An 11,408-nucleotide genomic window follows, 5' to 3' on the forward strand; every position below is an offset into this window, starting at 1 on the left:
TAAGGAGAAAATTGTCCATCCCATTCACCAAAGTTTATGGTTACTCAGAGTGTAATTCTAAAATATTTGATATAAAAGATAAGAGGTCTTATTATAAGCCTGCTTACCATGTTCATAGGGAAATAGTTTAACCGACATTACCAATACTGCATACCAAAATAGGGTAATGGCTTAGAATTATAAGACAAGGGGTCTCATCACGAGCCAGCTTGTTCGATTAGATTACTACCAGTGAATGGCATTGTCAATAGCTGGCCACCAAACCAGGACAATGGCTTTTTATCTTAGCAATAACAGTAAAAAGAAAGGAAATACAAAATATGAAAACATGTTTTGAATTCATTCTGTTAATCACACTCTTAAATGGATGGGACAATGGACAATAATATGGTTTGAAGGTATCCCTGCCGAAACTATGAACGTTTGCTGGCAGCAGAGGCTCTACCTATGACAAAGGAGTCAATTCTAAAAGCTGATTTGGAAAGGTTTTCTGTTTTATCATTATAAACCAATAAAGGCCAATTTAAAACTTAGAATGTATCTAATTTTAAACAAGAGAGGAAATTAACAAAGATAGATTCATTTTATTTAGAATGCATATATACCTAGTTATATTAGAATTTTCCTCTTTAATAAGAACTCTATTTTGAAAAAGTTTAAAGTATTTCCATACTTTTCAGAGATAATTGTTTCTTCTAGCGAATCGCCAATTGTTGTGCTCTACAACAACCCCCCATTTCATATCATTTTTATTCACAAAAACTATCATATGAAATGGGTCCCTTTTAGTTTTGATTGATATCAACATTGTATTATTCAAAACAGGTCCGAAAACAAAATGAAAACATTATAAAAAAGCCTTTTTGACAAACCAATTTTGGTCTTATAATATAAATAATCAATCTTTTATCATTGCGATAAAGTGATCGCAAGATCGGATATCGCAATGACATAGGAGGCATACTTTAAAGGCCCATTGGTTTTCTCCGGCGCGACAACACGCAATAGGCTATCGGATATCGACAATGATAAAATATGGCATAACAAAAGCCTTTTACTCCCGATGCGATGCGATAAAGTTCCTTTCGCTCTGATGCGATGCGATATCGCTATCGGCGATCGGCGATACACTATGCATGCTTTTTAAAGTGTCTTTCGATCCGATGCGATGCGATATTGCTATCGGTAATATACCATGCGTGCTTTTTAAAGAGCCCATACTCCCAATGCGATGCAATGCGATATCGCTATCGGCGTTCGGGGATTTCAAAAGGTGTCAATATAATGATTTAAGTTTTTCCCCGACGCCCGATTGCGATAAAGCCAAAAGCGCAAACTTCAAAAAATCGTTAAAGCAGAGGGATATTACAATTTATTCATATTAAAGGCCTTATCTTTCGAACAATGATTTACCTGCGCTCAACCGCTAAAACATCCAAGGCACGCTTAAACAAATCATTCGGCCAATTAATGATATGATGGGAATTTAAAGGATTGGTAGGTTTTAACGGCCATTTAATGAAATAGTAAGTCTTAAAATCTTCTCATAGATTGTATCCGTGGCCACTTTAAAGTTAATCCCTCATCACGCATTGATCAATATATCTCACTCGTATTTGGTTTTCGCTACCAATTCTCTGTGTTACGCTTATTTTCACTCCTGTGCGGAATTCTTCCGAAGCAATAGATTCAAGCAGAATGGGGAAGAAGTCTAAGAAAACCACAGTCGCTTCCACTGCACCAGCCACAGGACAAGCCGTCGCTGATCCAGCAAATAAAAAGAAAGGATTAATATCTGATACTACATGCTTAGGACTCGCCAAGACCACTTGGAAAAGTACCTATAATTTGATTGAAGCCAAAGAACCAAAGGTAACGGGAGTACAAGCTACAGCGGGTTCCAGTAGAAAATCTGATGGCACTTTGAAGGACTTGGCCAATTCTTTCCTTCATCGGATAGCGGCTCGGGAGAAAATTCTCCCATATACGGATGTAGTAAAGTGGGCAATTGAGGAAATACCAATTACAGATAGAACTTTCTGCACCAAAGACGGGAGAATCTTCGGTTCATTCAAGGCTGATGATTTAAGGCAAATGTATCATTTGCCTGAGCCAGAGAAGAAATACAACAAGGCATTTCTGGAGAAATTCTGAAATGAGAACGAAATTGAAACCGAACCCATTCGGGAATGGAGGCAAAATCCGACGAAACACAAGCATGAAACTTCCGGTAAGTACTCTGTGGGCTCTCTTTGTTCTCCATATTGTTATGCTGGGATAATGATGTGTAGATTGTGGGGGTTGCATGATTCTGCTAATTTCACTATAGAAATGGTTCCCTTGATGGAAGCGGCATGTAATAGCGAGATAATGGATTGGGCAACCATACTGTCAGATAAGCTAGCGAAATCAGTTCTTAGTTTTAGAACTAAAACTTCCGTCTCAGAGAGGATTATTCCCCCATTATACTATAGTGCCTATATTCTAGATACCCTGTGTTTTAATTATGAGTTTCCTATACTCGGCTGGAGGTGGACTCCACAAGACCCCACGCCTATTCACATATACCACCAGAAATTGTGGAAGACTTCCTACAAGCACCATTTGTACCAAGTCTGTAATGGCTTCATGTTACCCATTCATTATTCTATTTTTAATAAACCTGCTCCCAAAATTTCTTACCAAGCAGGGATTGATTTAACATCAATAGGAAGATGGTTCGAAGAGGAGAAATTTACTTATGTAAGAATTTTCAGCAGCCAAGCCGAACCTCATGTCCTTCCTTTGTACATACCTGACAAACTGCTGGCAAGGGAGATAGCCTATCAGATCATTGCCGAGGGAGTTACACAGACTCTCAAGAAAAATAAGAAGCAGGTCTGGCCCTCCTTTCCTCTGAGATGTGGTGTCTACACTTTGCATGATTTCAAACATGCAGAAAAAGAAGCTGCAAAAATCAAATCATTAACTCTGGCAACTCTCCCAAGTAGGCGATTTGATCCCAACAAAGTCGCCTATAATGCACTTGAACAGGCCAAATTAACAAAGTTTGATCATGTAGAAGACCAGTTTGACGACCTGTTCTCTTCAGCTGAATCAATGTATCAGGTTAGATCGCTGGCCATAATGCAATACAAAGATGAAGGGTTAACTGAATTCAACAGACTTAGAGAACAGAGGTTGCAAACTCTGCCTCTAGATCTGTTAGCAACAACCCCAGCAACAAAACCAAGCGAGCCTGAACAACAACATTCAAAGGAACCTCCGGTTACAACAAAAGAACAAGAGAAAGCACAGGAGGAAACCCAGACTAAAGAGCAGGAGAAAGTGCGGGAGGAGACCCAGACTAAAGAGTAGAAACAGAGCAACATAGAAGTAAATGTGGATACTCATATTGATCCAAAACGGCTCCAGGAATGGCAACAATTTGATTCTATTATCAGTGTTCTGGAATGTTCAAAGGACACCGAAACTTCGAAAGCAACAGACACACAGGAAACCACTTCACAACAAGTTCCAAGTGGAACCAGCGGCCTACCCAGTTCAAAGGAAGTAGAAATAATACCAAAGGACCCCTCTGATCAAATCATTTTGCAGGTAGAAGAGATTCCTCCCTTGGATGTCTTCTATAGTCCAAGGCATAAAGCTGTAGTAAAATGACAGAGGAAGAGAAGAAGGACTGATCAACCTTCCCTTTTCCCAGAACAGACGGTCACGGGAAATGTGGTTTGGAAGGAGGAATTTGACCCCTCTGATGACCTAACAAAACTATCACAATATGCTGGAGCCTATTCGGTAGCAACAATAGACAAAGCATCAGAGGTGAGTCTTTTATTAAAAACAAAAGACCAGGAAATCTTTTTATTGCAGGCACAACTAACAGAAGCACAACAGAAAGCGGAGCAAGCAGAACAACAATTGTTAACACAACAACAAATAAATAATCAGTTAACTCAACAATTGCAGGCAGAGAAACAAAGGATTGATCACAGTGCAATCCAGAAGCAGAAAGAGTTGTCTGAAGCCTTGGCACAACTGAGGACAGCAAATGAACAAATGCTGAAAACAAAATATGAGCAGATTGCTCAACTATCAACACAGCTTGAGAAGACAAAGGGTGTTCCACAGATAACTGAATTCAGAGTAGAGGCATTACAGATAAATAAGGCGTTAATAGCACAGATTAAGCTTTTATGTCAACAAATCACCCAGGCGGAACCACTATGCGAATTGACGGCATCAATAAGTGAAAAAACAGAAAAGGCTAGAACAGAATTAGATCAAGCTGAAGAAACGATAGCTCAATTTCTTGACTGGCAAGATACTGATAAGGGACAAGCGGCGAATTTACCAAGAATTTTAGAGTCGGATAAAGATATATTGTTTACAGAATGGCAGTCCCAGTTAATGAAAGCAGAGAGGGCAATTTCAAGGTGCAAATCAACTACAAGTAATTTGGTTGAATTGGTTAATAATACTCTCTACTTGTCAAACATGATTTCCCAATGCACTCCAAGTAAATTGACAACGATGAGAACATTGGAGCAGTCATGTTATCCGGATCTAGAGGAAAACGGGAGATTAATTGCTGGAATTAACAGTTTAACATGGGACACCTATTGGCTTTTCTTGGTAAAACCACACAGTCAAAGAGCCGCCCTCAAATGCCTTACAGATGCAATCGGGTATATTATCCCTGATATTCAGGATGCCACCTATGCCGCCCAGCTTAACTCTCACCTCAACAGACCGCCCGAAGTGGAGCCGATGCTTGCAATAAGTCAGCTCAGGTTTAAAGGCAAACAACCTACTTGATGATTCATGCCGCTGACTGCCAGGTTGCTGAGAAGAATATGTTCAAAATTAATTGATACCAATTAAGTAGGATTTCAGTTTCATAGATAGTTAGCTTAATTAAGTATTTATAGACCCTTTCATTGTTTTGGAAAGGGTCGTAAAGTTTTGTACTTGACTTAAAACCTGAAGTTTCACTACTGTACTTCAGGCATATTCTTTTATAAAACTGGCCCAATCATTTTGATTTTGGCAAAGAAGCTTTTATGCAAATGTGCACTACTATCTTTGTTTGAATGTATTTCTACGTTAGAGGAAGAATTTCAAATAGCGATTGATGTTGGAGAGTGACTCGCAGCTCATATTGTACTATTATCTATGTCTGAATTCATTCTTTTCATATGAATTGTTATTTGATCGCCTTTGCTATTATCGAATATATGTATGTGTTTTAATAGCATTTCTTTATTCCCTCCACTATTGGATGTTTATGGGATGCTTTTCTTTTGATCATATATGTATCGATGATATATAAGTGTAGCAATATTGCGCTAATCACTTTGTTTAACGATTTAAGCAAAGTAATCCTTGAATGAGTAAATGTCCATGTTTATTAGATGGAGTCATCTACATGCCTGTTAATAAACATAGATCATCAAGCGCTACACTTCAAAGTACAATAGTTCTTGGGATTAGTAGTAGTTCTTTTTATTTCGCTAATAAATTAAGTAGTTCGCCTATCATTAGATTAGTCAATCAATTCATTCATTCTGTTTATTCGTTGCTGGGAAACTGGTCCCATTATCCCCAGTCGGAGCCACCATTCCAAACGGAAAAGGAGCTGTATTAAGGTCCGGACAGGGTGGTTATCCCCCAATGTTGATACAACGATTTTTGGGGCATCAACATGTACATGTACTAGAATCACATAGAGATCAGAATTTATGGTTGTGAACTTCCTCCATTCAAACTACCAAGGTATGTTCCTATGAGGTTGTTTTCCTTGGAATATTATAGGGAAATGTTAGACTCTGATCAGACTCATTCCACCAAGGCCAAGAAGAAAGCACAATTGAGAATTAAATACCACTGAGGCCCATTCTTCAGCAACAATATAGAAGCAGGAAAAAGAGCAGAGGAAATCCTAGAAAGAATCAGACTAAAGAAAATTTTTGTTTGGAGGTATGATCCACAAGGTTTCATTTGTGATAGAAGAATGAAAAACAAGCTGTCACCATATTTCCATCACAAAATCTCTGAAATAGAAAAATATGCAAATATGGATGAATGGAAGGAAGGGACTCTAGTTGAAATGGATAATGATCAAGTTGTGTAGAAAATGTGATGAAAGACTTAGAAAGGAGGCTTGACCTAGACTCTTGTGAATAGGTACTAGTTGGATCCACCCAAAATCCAACACCAGAGCCTAGTGCCTCTACAACAGAGACTTATCAAAGGCACTCACAGGAAACTAGTGCACCCTTTGCAGAACCACTGCAGAAAAAAGATCAAGGAACAAGTACTCCAGCATTAGAACAACTAGAGATGTCAGAGCAACATGAAATCTCTAAAGAACAGGCTCCACCACAACCCCATTCAACTCAAGTAAATATGGGAAATCCCCTAGTTTTGTAGACTCCTCTGAATGAGGAAAAGAACTTGAAAAGACACAGTGAAGTAGCTACCTCTACTAGTGGTCCTTCGGACCAGCTTGGTGCTAAGAGACATAAGCTAAATCCATATTTAGAGGAATAATTCTTTGTGAAAACAACATGGAGTTTAAGGAAAGAAGGTGGAGACAGCCTACATACATTTCCAATAGGTGAGACACCTTCCAGTTCACAAATATGGGAGCTTGAAAGACAACAAAGTACTAAAGTTTCTTCTTTTTGGTCTTCATCTAACAAGACCATAGATATAAAAGGAAAATTCAAAGAGATAAAGGCCAAAAATGAGCAGCTGAAGGCCCAAGCCTACACTCAATACTTGAAGATGGCCCCTACTAATCAAATCAGTTTGATGTCAGCTTATGACATCAAAGAAGGGAAAATGCAAATGATCTTTCTAAAGCCCTCTATGCAGTAGCCCAAATCTTTTGCAGACTACCTCAAAACTGACTTTTAGGTCTTAGCCAAAGATATCCACCCCATAGATCAAATAGAACTGCATAAGAAAACAGAGGAAATGGTTTATTCTACACTGACAAGCAAGTCCATGATGGCACACAGGTTGGAGAATTCACTAAACAACACTACTACCCAACTACAACTAGAAAAGGCTTCCTCACAAGCAAAGGACAACAGAATTAAAACATTGGAGGATTTGATTATTGAGTTGGGCCATAACCCAAAGGATATCAAAGCTGCAGAGGCCCTGATAAAGAAAAAGAATGAAGATATAGCTGCCCTGAGAAAGTAGTTGAAGTTGCCACCACTCATGCATCCACAGACTGCTGAAGTGATTGAAAAGAAGAATGAAGAAGAGCTTATGGACTTGATCCTCAAGCTAAATGAGCAATTAAAGGAAACATAATAAGAATTAGAGAAAACACTACAAAGTAGGCAGAGTGAGTCGACCTCTCAGCCTCAGAATGTAGTGCTAGTGGTTTCTACAACAATTCCCTCTACATTGGCAACTGCTCTAGCACCAAATGTCCCTTTGGCAACAATTGAAACTATTGGAGTAACAGGTACAGGTACATCACAGTCAGGAACTTCAAATCGGAGCATAAAAGAGTTAATCAAGTCCATGGAGGAAATGAAGCTCTAGGTCACTGAAATTAAAAAGGTAAAGGAGAAATTCATTACCTTAGAACAAAAGTATGATGTGTCAAAATTTAATTTTGTTGAAGAGGTAAGGAAAAACAAAGGCTTGACTCAACAGGTTAAAACACTAGAAAAGGATCTTACATTTGAAAAACCTTTGACTGACATCATAAATATATTATGGACCAACATTATTGAATCAATCAATGATGTTTGGTCGTCAATTCAAATCATTTTTGAACAAATTGACTTGGTGAAAGCTGCTCTCCAAGAAATTGAAAAAACCAAGGAAGAACTAGGAGGGAAACCTGAAGAAGCTATCAGATTGATAAACTTCCTAAACAACAGAAATAGGTATCTATTAGAACAGCTAAACATTTAGGATAGGACTAGAACTATTCTTGAAATAAATAAAATATTGACCAAGAGGGGTCTAATGCAAAGCTTAGAACACAAATGTCAAAATATGCAAGAGGATATAGATGAATTTATGGGGAAATTTGGCATTTTACAAAGTAAAGGACTTCCAAGTCCTTTAGTCATCAATGACAAGCTAATGAGGCAGGATGATTATTGCAACAAACTAAATTAGTATGCTAATTATCAAGCTAGTTCATCTGCACCCAACGAATTTCACATAGGAAGAGTTCTTTATGATAGTTTGGAGAACCTATTTTATATTGAGCATGAAGTGAGGCACTTGTTTCCAGTACAACCAAATTTCGTAAAATACATAGAAGCAGATGAAATCTTCAGAAAACTGACAAGGACCAGAATACCAAGAGATGATTGGTGGACCAACATGACAGATATTTTATGATTTACCAGGGTAAAAAGTAAAGTAAAATTGAAGTATTTACCATAGTCAATTTTGGTAAAAGAAGATGAATGATGATAAAACAAGTAAAGAGTATTAGTCATAGGTAAAAGAGTATCAATGAAAAGCCAAAATCAATCAGCCAGCATAGAATTACGAGCAAGACAACAAGATGCACATTCATAGGACTTGCCTCCAGCTCCTTCAACAAAAATAGGGACAACAACCAAGCAGTTCACATTCAGTTTCTACTTTCGAGACCATCTATCTCTACATTCATGTAAAAGCTATTTAGTTCCCTACAATATATTTCTCTTTGTTAGGAGATATTTTGATGTAAATTTTGTATAAATGCTTCCTCATTCGAAGTACTGTTGGTGGATTCTCAGACATTTCTGTAGAATCTTTATTTTGGAATAGAAGTGATATTGAACAACTATTGTATGGCTTACTGGACAAAGTAATAAAGCAAAGGACTTTTACAGGATTCCTGTGTCAAACGAGAAACAAACAAGTATTCTATATCTTATGTTTTTACAGTTTTCTTGTTTAAATATTCATGTGTTCTATATCTAAATGATAAACGAAAAAAGTATATTTCAGAAAGAGCTTTACTGCATTCTGTCTTTAAAATTGTTTATATTCTTAATGTTTTCTTCTAAGCTATCATAGGTAGGGAAGTCTTAATTGCTCCCTACTTTTAGTTTATCATTGTGACCATTTAACAAAGAATTCTTAATTGCTTTTTGTTAATGATCACCCACCTTCCCTCATCTTGAAACTATGTTGAAGGATTCTTAATTTCCTTTCTTCCCTTTCAAGACCATTTCACCCTTTCAATTACCATTTGTATCTTGTTTAGCTATCTTGCCTTGTGAAGCCCTCTTTTGTTGAATCAACCTGATCCAGTTAAGCCATCTTCAGTTGAATCCATAGCCCAATGGCATGAAATACCTTGTTCTATTCATCTGCTCCTGAATTCCACCACCAAACAAAATCAAAACCCCCAAGCTTCCATAACTAGCCTAATATCTCACAAAACAAAGCTAAATCACAAAGAGAGAACCCTCTCTGAGTACAGATTGGCTAGATTCTGTACTTAAAAGTTGGTTTGTGGTTACCTCAGACCCCTTTCCTTCTTCTAACAACAAGGAAAATCTGATTGTTAACAGGACTAAAGAATTCCCCAATGATGTTTTTTAGGGTGTTAGTTGCAGCCTTTAACGAATTTATTCACAAGTTTTTGGAGGTCTACTTTGATGATGGTACGGTGTTCGAGTTAGTTATGAAGCAAGTTTCAAGTCTTTGCCTAGCATTGGATACTTGTAGGAAGTGTTAGATCTCCCTAAATCTGAATAAGTTTATATTTTGTGTATCATATGGAATACGTTTGGGACACGTTGTTTGTAAGTAAGGGTTGATGGTGGACCCTGCTAAAATTACAATGATTATCAATTTGGAGCCTTCGGGAATGTTAAATAGTTGCATCATCATTGGGCCATACAGGATTCTATAGAAATTTTATTAAGGCATATGTGTAGATCACTACGCCGATGGAGAAATTATTGAAGAAATATGAAACATTTTGTTGACATGATGGTTGCTAGAAGAGCTTAGATGTTTTGAAGGAAAAGATGGTTACAACGCCTATTCTATTATTCCCTGATTGGAAGAAAGAATTCCATATACATGTGGATGTGTCCTACATAGCATTAGGAGCAGTGTTAACCCAACCAAGCACAGGGGATATCAACCATCCAATTGCATTTATGAGTTGGAAAACTATCTAAGGCATAGAAGAATTATTCAACCATAGAGAGCGAAGGGTTGGCGATGGTATATGGGCTCCACAAGTTTAGACATTATCTGTTGGGTGCACACTTCAAAATGTATATGGATCATTCAAATTTGAAGTACCTAGTCAACAAGCCTGCATTCGGGGGGGGTTTGCAAGTGGTTACTAATATTTCACAAGTATGATTTCGAAGTAATTGTGAAGCTAGAAATATTAAATTCTAGACCTAATCCCCTTTTCTGGATTGAGAATGATGAAGATCCTACAAGTTTTGATGAAGGATTGCCCAATGTGTAGCTCTTTTCTGTGCACGTTGCCGATCAACATTTTGCGGATATCATCCAATTCCTTCCTATAGGTACAACCCCTTAAGGATATAGAATGAAACAAAAGAATAAATTGGTGGTTAGGGTTGTGGAGTTTTCCGTAATTGCAGAGCACTTGTATAAAATAGGGTCAGATGAAGTTCTGTGTAGGTATTTACCGGATTATGAAAGACAAAGTATCCTCGCTGAAGCATATGGAGGATTTTTTGGAGGACATTATGCTGGAAGAATGATTCGTAGAAGATCCTACGAGCTGGGTTGTGGTGGCCAACTGTGCACAAATATTCCAAGGAATATTGTATGGCATGCGATGTTTATCAGAGGACCAAGAAGCTGCCATGAAGGGATGAATTTCCTTTGAACTCGCAAGTCTTGTTACATGCATTTGATAAATGGGAAATTAATTTTGTGTGACCTATTCAACCACTAGGAAAGAATATAGGAGCATGCTACATCATCACGACGACATAATACTTGACTAGATGGGCTGACGCGTAGCCCATGAAGGATTGCAACATAGCTACAACTGCGAAGTTTATAGTTGAGTAAATTCTATCTAGATTTGGTTGTCCTAAGGTATTGATGAGTGACATGGGTTCGCATTTCCTGAATGAAACAATCACTCCTTTTCTTGAGGAATTCCAGATGTATCATCAGAAAAGGACATTGTATCATCCTCAAGCAAATGGAACAGTTGAAGATTTCAATAAGATCTTGGAGAATGCTTTCACGAAGATCTGTAATGAAAATAGAAATGATTAGGATGAGTGCATACCAGTTTTTTTGTGGGCATATAGAACTACCTGTAAGAAGTTGACTAGACAAACACCATTTCAACTGGTTTATGGACAAGAAGCGGTGATGCAAATGGAGTAGATAGTGCCTACTTTGAGGATTGTTTCAGTCATAGA

The sequence above is a fragment of the Pinus tabuliformis genome, chromosome X (assembly GCF_031772625.1).
Source record: "Pinus tabuliformis cultivar Carrire ecotype Pingquan chromosome X, CPIR1, whole genome shotgun sequence".
NCBI classification, from domain to species: domain Eukaryota; kingdom Viridiplantae; phylum Streptophyta; class Pinopsida; order Pinales; family Pinaceae; genus Pinus; species Pinus tabuliformis.